The sequence below is a fragment of the Pipistrellus kuhlii genome, unplaced genomic scaffold (assembly GCF_014108245.1).
Source record: "Pipistrellus kuhlii isolate mPipKuh1 unplaced genomic scaffold, mPipKuh1.p scaffold_m20_p_2, whole genome shotgun sequence".
Taxonomy (NCBI): domain Eukaryota; kingdom Metazoa; phylum Chordata; class Mammalia; order Chiroptera; family Vespertilionidae; genus Pipistrellus; species Pipistrellus kuhlii.
The window spans coordinates 118,517,048-118,524,420 of NW_023425515.1; the positions used below are offsets into that span (position 1 = coordinate 118,517,048).

At 43.5% G+C, this 7,373-nt stretch overlaps 1 long non-coding RNA gene across 1 annotated transcript in view; it reads right to left on the reverse strand.

Annotated features, from left to right (window-relative positions):
- Positions 1 to 6,149, reverse strand: part of LOC123652788 — a 31,264-nt gene extending 25,115 nt beyond the window's left edge. The window contains exon 1 of the long non-coding RNA XR_006742279.1: positions 5,791 to 6,149. This is a non-coding gene — a long non-coding RNA (uncharacterized LOC123652788). The remainder of the gene's footprint in view (positions 1 to 5,790) is intronic.
- Between the last annotated feature and the right edge of the window lie 1,224 nt (positions 6,150 to 7,373).

Here is a 7,373-nt window from a genome sequence, read left to right on the forward strand (position 1 = left end):
TCTCTTACTCTCTCCTCCCCCACCCCCCACCTTGAGAATAATTGCCACACTGTGGGCAGCCAGGAGAAGCCTTGGTGTGGAATAGCATTATAGAGTGAATGCCAAGGCCCTGTTTGTGGGTGGTGGGTGGGACTCTGTTGTTGTTGTTGTTTTGTAAAGATATGTTTTTACTGATTTTAGAGAGAAAAAGAAGAGAGAGAGATAGAGAAACATCAATATGAAAGAGAAACATCGATCATCCTCTTGTATGCTACTGGGGATCAAGGCCACAACCAGAGCATGTGCACTGACAGAGAATCGAACCAGAAATTTGATGGTGCATGGAATGATGCTCAACCATTGAGACACACAAGCCAGGTAAGGGACTTTGGTTTTAATGTAAACACCTTTCTTTTCAGGTCCTGGGAACCCAGAGAAGGAGAATGATGAACACTGACTGTAGGGAAAGGAGAGTAAGCATTGCATGTGGTTTATTCACATACAGACTCGCTGGAACACCCATTCCTTCTTCCCAAAGGCTCCTCTTTCTCTGCACCTGGGATCTGGGGGGCTCCTATATTCCCTCTGAAACTGGAACATTTTGTAGATGTGTGGTCAGCAAAAACGTGGCTGCTTCTGCTGTTGCTGCTATCTTGCATCTCAGCAGAGACGCATTTCCAAGGGGTGAGGCTTTTCCAAGGGGCCCGGATGTTATTGGTACACATGCTGACTCTCTGCTCCATCGCACACAAGGCACAGAGCCCTGCCAGCAGCCTCTATTGCCACTGGGATGGAAGATGGGTCTCTTATCACCAGAGGAATCATTCTTTATTGAACTTCTCTTTCTTGCTGCTTTTATTTTTAACTAGCTCTTTTAATTTTTAAAAAACATGTTTACCCAAGGACATGTTTTTATTGGAAAAAAAGAGAGAGAGAGAGAGAGAGAGAGAGAGAGAGAGAGAGAGAGAGAGAGAGAGAGAGAGAGAGATGTGAGAGTCAAACATTAATCTGTTGCCTCCCACACATATCGAACCAGCAACCTGGGTATGTGCCCTGACGAGGAGGCGAACCTGGTGGACAGAATGATATTCCAACCAACTGAGCCCTCCAGCCAGGCACCAGCCCTTTTTCTGATGAAAATATTTGTAACTGAATCAGAGGACAATAAATGGGTCTATTCAATGTTACACCCCAAAAATCCCACAGCAACAGTATTCAATGTGTGCTCCAGATGGAACCAGAAGCAGCTCCTTTTAGCTGTAATCTACCCAGGGCATTTACTGGGAATTAAGCATTAGCCTTGGCCCTTGCCTGCTTTTTATGTACTTGTTTCCAGGGTCCCAAGCTCAGCCTCCAGTTCTGAGTGTTCTTTCCCATTCCTCCCAGTCGATTCAGGATTCTCATACTGCAAGGAATCCCTGCTTTTGTTCATGAGAGTTGGACAAAGACTGGGTTTCAGAGTTGGAAGAAATCTTAGAAAGATATCTAATTTTGCTCCCTTGCTTTGCACAGAACTAGAGAGGTGAAGTAATTTGTCTGTAAGTTCACATCTAGTTGGGGGCAGAGCTGGAATCAATTCTCGCTCTCTGAGCATCGAAGTCAGAGTTCTTTCCACTGGAACGTTCATTCATCCCTCCAGAGGGATTCCCCAAATAGTAATTATCACCTCAGGGAACTGACAGGGGGTTTCTATAATATATGTGTGGTCAGCAAAATGTGGGGCAGTTTTTAAGCAACTAAAAATAGACCAGAAGAGAAGTACATCTTTTCTGCAAAATTGAATTTATTGGAGGAAGTGTAATTTATATCCACCATACAGACTCAAGATTAATCTAATATAAACAAGTAATGGAGAATTAAAATTTTCCACTTTATTCTTGAGAATATGTCTAATTGCTTCCTCTTTCTTGATAATGAGTAAGATTTTTTATTGTTTCTGACAGTTCCAGTATTTTCAAGACAAAAAATGTGCAGTTTCTTGAGGTTGACATTCCTCAACGGATTATTTCTACTTAATCCATTAAATAAATGTTAATCATTTGTGTACTATAAAAACAAAAAAAAATATACTTTCCTCTCTCATCTTGGTGGTCTTAGGATAACTGGCCTCACCCATGAGTTGCTTCAGGGAAGGAAAGAGCTCTGGCTGGCCCTGGGAGACAGTGAGCTTTGCAGAACAGGGACTATGTGACCCATCTCTCCACCATGATTGTCCCTTGCTGTATAAATGGCCATTTTTAGTCTTAAACATTGTGGAAACCAAACATTCCCCAAGGCCTGTGGAAATTCTGTTTATATCAGCAAGATCATTTCATTCCAGGGACTTCTAGTCTTCAGTCACCTGGCATGTTATGTAAGCAGTGCTTCATCTGATGGAACATGTAGACACGTTGTGCCTATGAAGAAGCAATGACCTCAGATGTGGGGAGATCAGAAACCAAACTGGGCTTCCCCATGCCCTGTTCTGGACACTCCAGCTTCCTGAGCAAGAGGGTTCATTGCTATTCCTTAGCTATACATGGCATGATGGTAACTAGGAAAGGACTGGAAGATTTAGAAGCCAGGCTTAGTTTCAGGGATGTATTGTATGAGAGAATGTCACTGAGTTCCCCTGTCACTCCTAGCTAGGAGTTTTGGGGGAAGCTGTTGCCGCCTGGATTCTGAATGCTGGGGCATGGTCACTAGTCTAACCTCCTACTTAGTCCTCACAGGGGTGGGCAGGCTGTCAGTGAAGTACCTCCCTCTCCCCAAGTAGATGCTTCCGCCCTTTTCTGCTTCAGCAGACTCTCTAAAGATCAGAGAATAGTAACTAATGTAGGCGTGATCTCTATGAGAAGCTCCAAGGAAGTCAAAGTGAAAATTTGATATGAGGAAAAAAATTAAGTTTCCCTTTTTGGATGAACTCTAAGGCAGTTCATTAGTATGAAAGGGGTGAGTACAGCTTGGGAGCTGGGGAAAACTAGGTTCAAATGCCAGATCTGCCACTTATTGTGTGACCACAGACAAATTTCAAAACCTCTCTAAGCCCAGTTACCTGATCTGAAAAGTGGGGGAAATAATTTATATATTACAGGGCTTCTATAATGAAAAACTGATAAAGAATACAAAATTCATGACTCAGTAAACATGAGCTGTTATTATAGTTAAGCTTTGTGATATAAAATATGACCCAGTTTAGCCTCTCTCATTTTTCAGATGAACAAACGTGAGGCTCAGAGATGTTATGTTATGTTCTGATTGCCAGACAGCCATAGGTCATGGTATTTACAATTAGCTCCTGTCATCCCGAAATACAGTTCAATGCCTTTCTATATCATACTTTAAATCAAAATTGAAATGTGTCTCCCCAAACCATGAAAAAAAAATCAAGTGAAAAAAATGGTGTGTATTTTTCAAAATATTTCTGATGAATAAACTTAAATATAATCTTGTTTTATTTGTTGCCTTCAACTTATGACATCCGATCTGTGCAAGTGTGTACTTAATAACTAATTGTTGACTAACTGAAGAAAGCTAGAGTTGATGGTTTGAGAGGAGTTAATATTAATTAATTAATTAATGCATTGTTTCCCCCAAAACAGGCACAGTTAAGGATAGCAAGTCTCAGTTTTATTTTTACCGTAAAAGTTTTTCTATTCCAAGAACAAGGAGACTTTTTTTTTCATGAAGTCAGATTAGTGAAAGTCAAATTGTATGAACTTGTTTGAACTATGGGATTAAGCTAGAAGACCTGCCTGCCGATAGGATTGTGGGATTAGAGGTCACCAAGAAGGTAGAACTTGTGCATCAGTTGAATACCATATTGTTTACTGCTTGGAATAAAATCCCCTCTGCTGCTGCTCTTAAGCACAGCTTCATACCAATTACTTAGGTCCAAAGTTTACTTCCGATTCCAGCCTTAACAGACAAGTGCTGAGCCCATCAAGTTTTATTGCAGTCAACACATCTCCCTTCCAGAAGCAACTGGTCACAGCCATTTCCAACACAAAGCTGCTTGGGACACCCTTTCTTCTTTTATAGTCTGTTTCCAGACACTCAGGGACCCATAAAGTTAACTTATAACCAAGTCACAGCCATGACCAGCGCTGTTGTTTTTGTGTTCACCCCTAAAGCTTCCTGGTTTCCCCGTCAGGGCCTGCAGCCTTTTCCCAGGATGTGCACACTTGGAGGCAATGAATCATGCTGTCGGTCCCTCCTTGGGTCACACCTTTTGTCCAACCCCTGGGTCCTTAACCCAAACTGTTTCTTTAAATATTCTCCAAATACAGATTTTTCTGGTTTGCCCGTAGGAATGGCCATACTGTGTTTAATGCCTGGCGGAACCCTGATTATGGAGATGTGGCTCCTGCTTGGTGAGTTGGGGTCAAGGCACACTGTGGGCTCCAACCACCTGTGCAAACAAAACAATGATCAGTTGATATTTCTAGCTTCATGTCCATGTGGTGTCATTTACAACCTAATTTGCCTTTAACTCCCCTTCCTCTTTAAATAGGATGAAAAAATATATATGAATGAAAGAGCAATAGAATAACTTGGCCTGAAGGCAGGGTGAAATTTGAGAATTATTTAATTTAAAAGAAACTTATTCTGGTGTGAAGTTCATAAATGACCCAGTATCTATGATTACTAAGTCACTCAACCTTCTCATTTAAAATATTTGGATAGGTAAGTAAAGGTCCTTGATTCCATCAAGGTTGTGAAGATAGTTAAAGGCGGGGCCAGGGTTAGAACTGTCTTCTTACTCCCAGTCCGGTGTATTTCTCATTACACAATACTATACTCCATCAAAATCTAATTTCATTTTGTGGCAGAAAGATTGACTTCACAAACAGGGAGAGAGTAATGAAATGTGTTTTGGTTTCAGTAAAGCTGGTAACTATCTCCCGCAACATATTAATAAATGAAGAAAAAAATAGGGGTTAAATCTCATCATAGAAAACACAATGTTAGAAAATTATGATTTACAGAATTTTAGAACTGGAAGGTACGTTATAAAAGAATCATCCAGCACAGTGAGTTTCACATTGTGTTCAGTGGAACCCTACGGCACAAAGGGCCTTCTCTAGCTAGGGGAAGAGAGTGTGTGGGACCTGGAGCCTTCTCCCTCAGGGCCACAGGAGCAAGCCAGTCTTCATCTGTTTTATAAGTTGGGGTTTCACGTTACATTTTATTTTAAAAGATGAATCTACTTCTATAGAAAGTTTGCAAACCCTAAACCTAGTTCAAACACCTTAATTTACAGATGAGAATATGGTGCCCTTGAATCACGCCCTTGTGTGATTGAAAAGCAAGAACAATCCCATTTTAGGGATGTAGAAACCAAGATTCAAATCTTAAGTTATTTGTAGAAAATTATGGATTTCATCAAGTGGCAGAACCAGGATTGGCACCAAGTATATATATTTTTATTCATAGCCTGTGACTTTTCCCATCTCTTCGCATTATTTCACATTAAAAATATGTGAGTGAGTTGCCGAAACCAGTTTGGCTCAGTGTATAGGGCGTCAGCCTTTGGACTGAAAGGTCCCGGGTTTGATTCCTGTCAAGGGCATGTACCTTGGTTGGGGGCACATCTCCAGTAGGGGGTGTGCAAGAGGCAGCTGATCGATGATTTTCTCTCATCGATGTTTCTAACTCTCTATCCCTCTCTCTTCCTCTCTGTAAAAAATCAATAAAAATATATTAAAAAATATGTGAGTTACCTTATTGCTCCATGATCAGATAAGTCCCCCAAAAGAATGAGGAACCAAAAGATAGGAGATTGAGGGGAGCAGAAAAAGAGAAAGCAACAATCAACTAATGATGACTTACTCCTGCAAGGAAAACAGGTTGATCCATTCTCCCTTTCTTTGCTCATGAGTCCACTTCTTTATGCAAGTGCCTCGCTGCAAAGCTGTATCTCCAGGACCCAAACAAAGGTGTGCATCTAGTTAAAGCTCTGTAACTATTTGTTGAATCTTCCTTACATCTTCAAAACCCTTTGCTGGTCAAAACCCTTTGCTGGTCAAGAGTTTATGTTTAAAAATCCAGTATTTGTCAAATTAGCATAAACATAATTACCAGATATAGATTTGTTTTCACACAGGGTATGTGCACAGGCCTGTTCACTGACTGAACCCAAGAACTCAGCTGGCATTGCTGGAAGGAAGGAAGAAAACATGGTACAGAGCGGGTCACTACTCAAAGCCGCCTTGCCCTGGCCAATCCCCACGGTGCCTGGGTACCAGTCAAAGTCCCAGTGGCAACTGGCACTGCTGGCCTCTGTTCCCTGACATAGAGAAGTGCAAAACCTGCCCATGAGCTGCTGGGCAGATGTTCAGCTCCCCTCTGTGGTGGTCTGACCCTGAATGAGCTCAAACAGGAACAAATAAGCCCTGGGGTCAGAAACCTTCTATCACATCTTCCCTAGAGTGGTTAGCATTTGCTGTAGATTACCACAGAGCACTGTACAACACCTTTCCCTAGGGAACTTTAAGAGTAGGATGGGCCCGGCCCGCAGGTTGGAATGCTCCTGTCTCACTTTACCCCGGTATCTTGTTGTAGTCTTTCAAAAAGCCCCAAGCAGGGCAGTGCATTGGATGCCCTTCTGAAGACACCTGTTCTTCAGGTTCGTTTTAGAGAAAGAAAGCACAGGGTGGACTCTTACACAACAAAAGCGCATTATAAGGCCACCACCACCACACCACCACCACCACCATCACCACCACACACACACACACACACACACACACACACACACACACCCTATTAACAGGGGGAAATATGTGCCTGCCCATGAGACCGGAGAGGGAGGGTCTGATGGAGACCAAGTTGCCTCGGGGGGTCAGCCCTGACACTGAGTGTTGGGTCGCCCTCCCCTGCTCTCAGGAGCCGGCTGGTGTATGTCACCCAGTGGCATCACCGCAGAAGTCATCAGATGCACTTCTGGATGTGGCTTTTCCATTTACAATAATTAAAACCAACTACCAAGCTGATTTTTTCCCTTTGACTCCATTCCTGACTTCCAGCTGCTTTGGCCTCTGGGGGCCAAGTCTTGACTCTGTCTGGGAGGAGGAGCTACGGTCTTAGCTACCTGCACGATCAGCCACGGCCAGGACCCTCGTTATTCTTTTTGTTTCAACCCCCTTATTGGGTCCAAGTGGCAGTGCCAGCCCTAAGGCGCTGGCAACGCAACAAGTGGCTGGTGCAGGGGGAAGGGAGGGGAGACCGATGGGCTGGGTGGTGGGGAGGGAAAGGGGGGCCCCCTGCCTGCTCGTCCTCCGCTTCCACCCGCCGCCCTGGGTCGCTGCCTTGGAGTGTGCGAGGGAAAGTCCTATGTTAAAACGCTGCTATTTTCAGTGCTTGGCTCCCCCTCCGCGCGAGGGGCTCCCGGCTGGAAGGCACCCTCCCTTCCC